The sequence below is a fragment of the Salvia miltiorrhiza genome, chromosome 3, assembly GCF_028751815.1.
Source record: "Salvia miltiorrhiza cultivar Shanhuang (shh) chromosome 3, IMPLAD_Smil_shh, whole genome shotgun sequence".
In the NCBI taxonomy this organism is placed as follows: Eukaryota; Viridiplantae; Streptophyta; class Magnoliopsida; order Lamiales; family Lamiaceae; genus Salvia; species Salvia miltiorrhiza.
Window position 1 is genome coordinate 21,449,182 of NC_080389.1, and position 9,634 is coordinate 21,458,815.

At 37.4% G+C, this 9,634-nt stretch overlaps 1 long non-coding RNA gene across 1 annotated transcript; it reads right to left on the reverse strand.

The window, feature by feature from the left end:
• Positions 1-714: 714 nt before the first annotated feature.
• Positions 715-1,845, reverse strand: LOC131016783 (uncharacterized). Its single transcript, XR_009099219.1, has 2 exons — positions 1,709-1,845; positions 715-1,621 (listed from the first exon to the last, which is right to left on the reverse strand). It is a non-coding gene; the product is annotated as an uncharacterized LOC131016783 (long non-coding RNA).
• Positions 1,846-9,634: the final 7,789 nt, after the last annotated feature.

Below are 9,634 nucleotides of genomic sequence, written 5' to 3' on the forward strand. Positions count from 1 at the left end.
AAAATTTATCTATTTTTCGAAGCCTGAATTGTGCACCAAACTTATCTTGTTTTAACTATAATTATATTATGTTGGATAAGTTTAAAGTATTCAGATATTTTCTTAACATAATATTAATTAAATGTGTTAGATATCTTTGACATTAAGTTTTGTCACACCCCAATTCTTGAAACAATAACTATAACTGGGGTACGACTAATCATCAAAATGAACAAGGGAAAATCCTTGTGAAATCCGAATAAAAAGGATAACAATCGGGCTTAGCCCCTTTGGATGAAGAAAGAAAGATATTCAAGTGATACGAATCCATCAACAAACATAATAACTTCAGGATCACAAGTTTAGTGTCATGCTTCAGATAACCAACATTCATAGAGTGAAATACTTGAGAGTCAATAGTTTAGGCTCACAAAAGATAGATACTGGCTAGTTCTACAACGGAAGTCAAAATAAGAAGTTGAACTCTAGCCTCAGCTCTGCCCCGTCATCACCTGCCGTTAACCTGAAAAACATTTGAAAGTATTTTTGGGCTAAGTACTAATGTACTTAGTGGGCTGAAACTTTAAAACATTTCATAATCTGAAGAACAGTTTATCCAATCATACTTGACATGACTTAGAAGGTTTTAAAGTGAAAGAACTTCTAAGCATGTTAAAACATTTCATTTATATAGATATATATATATATATATATATACTTAATTTGCGCGCAGATGTCACACTCACACACACACTCGACTGCTCGGCCCTCTCTCTCCCTCCTCTCGAAATTTCATCCACCGTCGGAGCTCCCTCCGGCGAGGCAGCCGTCGACCGGCCTCCTTCCTTGGCAACGAAGATAGGTACCGCCGCCGCCTCCCTCCGTCAGTCGTGCACATCAGTCTCTCTCCCTCGACTGATCGCGCTTCTCAGATCGAAACCATCACCTCACTCCATCCGAGTCGTCTTCCTCCTTGGAAACGGCGAGATCGCCGCTCCCTCCCTCTCTACTCTACTCTCCCTCCGTCCGTGGCCGAGCGACAGCAGCAGGGCCGCCGCGCCCTAGCCTCCCTCGGTGAAAACTCAGCCCAGACCAGTCACCCATCCCCCTACTCTCTGCTCACTCCGGCCGACAGCAGTTGATGGAGCAGACTGCCGCCGCCGTTCCGCCCTCGACAAAACCCAGCCCCGACCCGGCTCAGAGCGGCAACAAGGCCCTTGCCTCGCCGCCTCTCCCTCAAAACTCCAGCCGACAGCAGCAGGAGAACCACCGCCGCCGACCGCATCTGCCTCCCTCCACTTTCGACTCAAATCAACAGCAAACGTTCAAACAACGACAAGCACAAACAAAGCTCAAGACTCATTCTTTCTTCTTTTTCTTTTTGGCAGAGTAATCTTAAAATCAAGGAACAATTGATGCTTCAAGATTCAACCTTTTCTTTATAAAACATGCGATGTATGTATATGAATGTGTATATGTCAGTTTGATTGAAAAGCTTGAAATGTGTTGCTCTGTATATGTCAAATTGTATATAGCTTTGAACAAGCTTGCAGCTTGAAGCTCGATTTATGAGCAGAGGTAAAAAGAAGTTAAGTGGCTACCTTGTGATAATTTTCAATGGGTGTTCTTGTTTGGTTGTTGGCTGAAAATCCAGACACATAAACGTTAGATGAAGGGTTGCTGCTCTCACTAGAGTAAGAGTGGAAAGAAAATTGTTTCAAACTCTTACCTCTGCACTTGGAGAGAAATGAACGTGGGAACTGCTGGAGGTTTGCAGAGGAAGTTACAAAGAATTTGCTTTAGGGTGCTTTGGTTTTGCAGAGAAGTGGGGATTGGACAGCTTGACTTTTGGGGGCTGAATTGGGGGCTGCCGCAGAGAGTAGGGTGGCTGATAGGAGAGTAGGATATGAGTGTTTATTGGACAAATAAAATCCCTCAGGATAAAATTGTCGAAACTGTAGAAATTCTTCAAGGTTTGCTAATTAAAAGCTCGTGAAAATGCTTGAATGCTAAATTAAATAAATATGCGACGCACATAAACTTTAATAACTAAATTTACAAAAAAAGTTTTTTGTAAATCATTTTTGTTGGAATTAAAAATAAATTCATTTTTCTTTATCCGGCGTGAATCATCTTAATCTAAGTTCAAAGTTATTCTAAACTTAGCTCGAGGGAAACGGGGTATTACAAGTTTTTATTTTCTTTACACCGCCTATTCTCATAACTTTTATAAATACCCCATTCTTCTTGCCGATAATTTTCCCACAACACTTTTAGTCGAAAATATTCTCCGGCTCAAAATTTCTAAGGTATTGTCCCCTTTCCAAATTTACTCCACGCGCGCGCGCGCACACACACACACACATATATATATATATATATAGAACCATTAAAATCAATGAGAACCACGCTTATCGTGAGAACATAAGAACCATTAAAATCAATGCATCTACTGTATAAATTAATGCATTCGATATTAAATTTAATGCATCCGAAAATAATAAATTTTTTGATCCCTTCAGGATTCGAACCCAGGATCTGCATTCATCCACCAAGATGATGCATCCACCGTAGATCTTGATGATCGAATGGTTTAAAATGGTTCTCTGTTCTAATTTTATTTAGTGGTTCTTATTTGAACCTCTTCCTATATATATATATATATATATATATATATATATATATATATAGGGGAAGGCTAAAATAAGAACGCTTCTTAAAATATAAATTAGGAACCATTTTCAGCCCTTAGATCATCAAGATCTACGGTTGATTCATCACCTTGTTGGATAAATTCATGGTCCTGAGTTCGAATCCTAAAGGTAGCAAAAAATTATTTTTCGCAATTCATGCCTTTATACAGTTTATTCATGCGTGTTATACATAAAATTCATGCATTTTTGTTGGTTCGTAATTCTTAAAATAAGGGTGGTTTATTGAATAACCGCCCCCTATATATATATATGTATATATATATAGGGTTCGGTTATAGTGAGAACCACACTTATCGTGAGAACATAAGAACCATTAAAATCAATGCATCTACTATATAAATTAATGCATTCGCTATTAAATTTAATGCATCCGAAAATAAATTTTTTTTTGCTCCCTTCAGGATTCGAACCCAGGATCTGCATTCATCCACCAAGATGATACATCCACCGTAGATCTTGATGATCGAATGGTTTAAAATGGTTCTCTGTTCTAATTTTATTTAGTGGTTCTTATTTGAACTTCTCCCTATATATATATATTACAAATATAATATACACACGCACACAACAAACCACATACAATGATACAAAATAAAAAAATCTTCTTACATGCACACACTCACGCACCCCTACTATACATATGTAATCACATATTATATGTATTAATTATATTTAATTAAGTTTCTACATATTATATATACTAATTATATTTAAGTTTATTTAATTCTTTATTGGTTATAACGCAGTCTGTTGGTAAGACGCTTCTCCTCCAATCAATAGGTCGGGGGTTCGAGTCACCCTAGGAGCTAGAGTGTGAGTGGGTTTTTTCCTTTCTTTGGTTGTAACAAATTTTAAAAAAAAAAAATTCTTTATTGGTTATTATTTTAATTTTATGAAATTAGGTGCCGCGCGAATAGAACGTGGACTTTAAATTATCGCAATTACTTTTCAAAGTTCAAGTATCAGGTGTGGGATTTATTTAAATGCATGATGTGGTTAATTATTGTCCATTTTAATATTATGTGTTTACCATATGTGAGTTAAATTAAATATCGCTAGGGGCCAGCATAATTGGTCCAGGATGGTAAAGATCCTTGGTATGCCACAATGCGTTATACATGTTAAAGTTATGATTGCAATCATAGTCGCCAGGGGCCAGCATAATTGGTTCAGGATGGTAAAGATAATTGGTATACCACAACGCGATATACATGTTAAAGTTATGATTGCAATCATAGTCGCCAGGGGCCAACATAATTGGCCCAGGAAGGTAAAGATCTTTGGTATGCCACAATGCGATATACATGTTAAAGTTATGATTGCAATCATAGTCGTCAGGGGCCAACATAATTGGTCCAGGATGGTAAAGATCCTTGGTATGCCACCGTGCGACTTTCAATTATGAATGTTATGATCATATGTGTTACCATTTTATTAACGTGGACAATGATTGCATGTTCGCACACTGAGTGTACTCTGTATGCTCATCCCACATTTAACATTTTCAGGTTTTAAAGGCCGGAGATGCGTGTAAGGTCGAATGGCGAATCAAATATTTTGTATTTAGCTTTAACTAAAGATGTTATTTTAAGTAAAGTATTTTAAAATAAAAATTTATTTAACGATTTTCAAATTAAATATTTATTTATAGTAATCATTTTTCGCATGCGTATTCATTTAAATTTAAATTGGATTTGGGTGTCGCACTTTGCACTTCGCTCGTTCGCATCGTCACGAGGAGCTTTGAGGAACCTTTAGTTTTGATAAATGAAACGGTGGCTCAGGTGATGTGGCAGTGACGTGGAATAGGCGGTTCGGTGACGTGGCGGATTATACCAACACGTGTCACCTATGTGGTAGATAAGGAATCCGAGTGGAAAGGCGCTGCTGACGTGGCAGCGGTTGGATAAGGCTGGGTAAGGTAGCAGCGGTTGGATCATACCCTTTGGCCGAAACAGTGTGATGGTTCGATCAAGCCCTTTGGCTGAACCATTGCACTGGTTTGGTCAGCCTCCTCCCTACAGACACACCCTTTCACAGCACCCCTCGACATACTATAAATATGGCCCCCTAGAATGAGAACAAAACCAACGAATTCAGATAATCAACTTGTCATATTAGTTTAGTTTACATACTCAGTCCCGAGTATCAAGCCGTTCGATCGGATAGTAATCTCCTAGTACTAAGCACTCGTCTATCATCCCTAAACCGTTGTATCTTGGGGGCAATTACTGTAGATCTGTAAGCATAGAGTGGAAGTAATTTTTACCTTACGGCGAGAGATTTATTCTCGCCTCGGCTCTGCATCTTTTTTCATTATCGTCATTTTATTTTCTACACTCCCAACTAACATACGTACCTAAACTATTAAAAAATAAACATATAAACTTATTATAATAATATTGGTTATATTAGCATAATTTAATATTAAGTCTCTGCATGCCATCTGTAATTAGCCAAATAGTATAGAAGTATAAGGACTTAAATAAAAAAAAATAGTTCAAGGGCCTAATGAGATAAACATTAAGAATATAAGGATTTAAATGCGTTTTTGTCCAATATCGAAGATAGATATAATTAGTTTAACTTTTATTTTAATTTTAATAAAATAGTGTAACTTTTTAAGATGGCATTTCTACATATAACATTAATTTAAAGTACGTAGAAAATAAAGAATTGCATGCGACTTTTATTTTATTGACCTTATAATGAGTTGGGTATCTAATCAAATATAAGCTGCTAAGTAAGTCCCCACTTGATTAAATATAAAATGACTACAGAATCTAATGTGCACTGAAAGGTAGGCGCGCATATACCTTACTTCTTCAGTGTTGATCTAAGCTTTTTATCCGAACGTGTATTGAATGGGGGATAAAGCAGTGTACAGATCAGTAAGAGAAATTATGTTAAATCAAAATTATAATTTTTGAAAATTATAAAACAGTGTGATGCTTCGATCAATTTGGCCACGGCGGCCGCAACCTCACAGAGGCTGCCGCTGCACCCTACGCATTTTGGAGGTGGCGGGCGCTGCTAGGGATGGACCAAAATACCGAAAAATTGGTATACCACATTTATCGTATCAAAAAAATATCAAAAATATCGAATTTTTGGTATACCGTAAATTTCGGTACGGCATGCAACCGTACCGAAAATTTTCGGTACGATAACGGTATCAATCTTCATCATACCGCGGTATACCGATATATACCAATACCGCGGTATATACCGAAAAATCAATATATCCTTATTATTTCGGTGTATGCCGAACCGGTATATACTTGTATCTCGGTATATACTGCATTACCAGTATATATCGAATATTAGTATATTGAACTTGTAGTAATTATTTAATATTTTCTGGAACATAATTGTATTATTTTTTCCATTACTTGTTGAGTTGGATACTTTGATTGTTGCCTTGTTGAAAAATTGGAGTTTAAATTTTAATCACCGAAAAATTATTTTTATATTTGTTTGATATAATTTCGGTATGTACAGATATACGATATACCGTAAAATATCGTTAATTTAGACATGAAATGATATATGTAAAATATGGTATACCGAATTTCGATAAGGTATACCGCACTATTGGTATGACATCGGCATGAAAAAGTTCATACCGAATTTTTCGGTATACTGATCTTTGGTATACCGAAAAGTTTGGTATGGCAACGATATGAAAAATATCATACCGCAATTTACGGTACGGTAATACGGTATGGCGAAAAAAATTCGGCATACCGTACCAGTCCACCCCTAGGCGCCGCCTCCCGGCAGGCGCATGCCACTGCACTGCGCAGTGTTTTTTGTTTTGGTCCGTTCTCCCTCGTTTCAAGTTCGATTTTAAATCCGTTTTCACCCACGAATTCGTATCAAGACAAGCTTCAATTATTCTTCGACCATTCAACTCAATTCTGACTCCATTCTTTTCCAAGGATTAATCAATTCGAGCATAAAATCCTGAGACAACAAAATTAGCACAAAAGCTCAAATCAATCAACTCTTAAGTGAACGAGACCAATATATAAACCAATATCACACCTAAACACCCATATATAAAACTCATCACAAAATAAGCCTAAACAACTTTCTCACACTTAGTCTTTTACTTGTCCTCACGTAAAATTTATAAAAACACAGTAAGAAGCGACTCACAAACAAACAAACAGCCATCAAATGAGATTAATAAATCAAGACTATTTTATTTTTAATTAGTAATTGGGCTGGATTTAGTTTGAAAATTAGGTCTCTGTTTTAATTAAATGTGTCACACCCCAATTCTTGAAACAATAACCATAACTGGGGTACGACTAATCATTGAAATGAACAAGAGAAAAACCTTGTGAAATCCGAATAAAAGGGATAACAATCGGGCATCGTACCTTTGGATGAAGAAAGACAGATATCCAATTGATACAAATCAATCAACAATCATGAGAACTTCAGGATCACAAGTTTAGTTTGATGCTTCAGATAACCAACATTCCTTAATCAAAATACCTTGAGAGTTAAAAGTCTAGGCTCAACAAAAGATATCGTTTAGAGTCATAACATAAAGGTCTTAAGTCAAGAAAACGAAGGACAGATAAAGGCTAGTACTACAGTGGAAGTCAAAACACGAAGTTGAACCCTAGCCTCCACTCCCCCCGTCAACACCAGCCATCAACATGAAAAACATTTGAAAATATTTGGGCTAAGTACTAATGTACTTAGTGGGCTGCAACTTTTAAAATATTTCACAATTCGTAAGAGCAGTTTATCCAATCATTTATGACATAACTTAGAAGGTTTTTAAAGTAAAGGAACTTCTAAGCATGTTAAAGTATTTCATTTTATTAGCGAGCTATTGTCACACTCTGTTTAGTTACTCACTGTGATACCGGATTTTTTAGCCACCGACGTATCGCTTTCTCCCATGACACTTGCCCTGAGGACATAACTCAGACAAGTTGAATTGACCTCGGGACGCTACCCAGACAGGCCTTACATGATACATGCTTCGGAACACATCCAGCCAAGCACCCTTATAACGCCTCTTACATGAATTAGTGCCCGATGGAGATCAACCCACCGAAACAACTAACAAGTGTACACAATTCTCAAATAACGTGTTAGGCCATAAGAGAACCTCGATCGATCCATGAATTACGAGCCTTAAACATAACAGAGTGCACAAAAATATTTATTGGATGCATTTCATGAAACATTTAGAGCTTAATAACTCAAACATACATTTGGAAAATAAGCCCACCTGTATAGGCAATGCCTGTCGTTTAACTAATCTCTGAATCGGAATAGTTGTGCTAGTCCTCACGATCCACAGCCTACAAGAAATCTATAATCTTAATAGGTCTCCTGAATCTAATCTTAAGTCGTAGTAAAGTGCTTAACATTCTATGATTCACTTAGCCGGGTTTTCAAAATTTAATGAATAAATAATTGAAAACTAAAAATTCTCTAGTTAAGGACACCAACAACATCCTTACTCGATTTTCTTTAATAGTTGGATTTATAAATAAAACCAAATAAATCATAAATACTTTGATTGCAAAATGTAAATGCAATTTCATGTCATGCTTAGCATATAATAAGTAATTACTTAAAATATGCACATATTAATAATATAATATTATTATGCAAATTATTCTTTAAAATAATTAATGAAACTAAATAAGTCTAATTAATTAAAAGTAAACTGCACAGCCCAATTTTAATAAAAGGGCAGCCAAACATTTAAATAATAGGGCCCAATTTCAAAATAAATAGGTAACAGCCCATGCCCCCCCCCCCCCCTTTTAACTTAAAACAGAGGCCCAATTTAATAAAAATCGGACCACTTTCTTTAAAAAAAACTTGCAGCCCAACCCTAATTTCTTCTTCCTTTAAACACCACCCACACACCAAATGGGATCCTCTGTCCCAAAATATAGTGTGTACCACTTGTACCACTTTTTATTTCTTTATATTTTTAAATTATTTTTATTCAATTTTAATTTATTATGCTTTTATATAATATAAAGATAGTTAACAAGGGTTCACTCATCCATTTAGGGTTTATAATTTTTTTTTATATTTATTTGAATTAATAATAGATTAGGGTTCACTAATTCAAAGTTAGGGTATATAATTTTTTAAATTTTAATTTTTCTATGATAAATACTAATTAGAGTTTATAATATAATACTCCCTCTGTCCCAATATTGTTGGCCACATTTTGTTTTTGGGTTGTTCAACTATTGTTGACTATTTTCTAAAAATGGCAAAGTTTACTTTAATTAAATTCAATTAATTAATTTAATTTAAGTTTATAACTAAACCTAAACCTCTTAAATAAACACACACACACACACACGCAGCCTCCCTCCCCCCTACCACCACCGCCCCTCCCCAGTACGATCGTCGTCTTTGCTCGCCGGCGTCGAGCTCTTCCACAGCGGCACCATCTTTCTCCCTCGTCTTTGCTCTCTCTCTCTCTCTGTCTCTCTCTCTTGTTGCGCACACACACGCGCAGAACACCACTGGCGCCGCCCCCTTCTTCCTCTCTGAAGGCTCTGCCGCCCACCTCGTCGACGGCGCGGGTTTGCTCTGGTTTGGGGTTAGGGCTTTTTCGCCGATTTGGGCGCCGCAGTTGAAAATCGAAGCCTGTGTCCTTTTCTACCTCTTCACTGATTCGCATCTCCTCCGCCGTGACCCCATGGCCGCCGCCCCTCTGTCTCCAACTAGAGAAGTAGCGCGATTTGGGGACTAGGGCTTTCAAGCGGCGGCTGCGACCCTTCCCCCTCACCGTGCGATTTGGAGGAGCAGTGGTTGTGGGCGACGACGACGACAGCGGTGTTGGGCTGAAAATCGAAGCCTGGGTCCTCTTCTCCCTCTTCACAGCGCCGCATGCCCTGCTCTCTCGACGGCTGGAGAGCCGCCGCCTTCTCCCCCTCTCT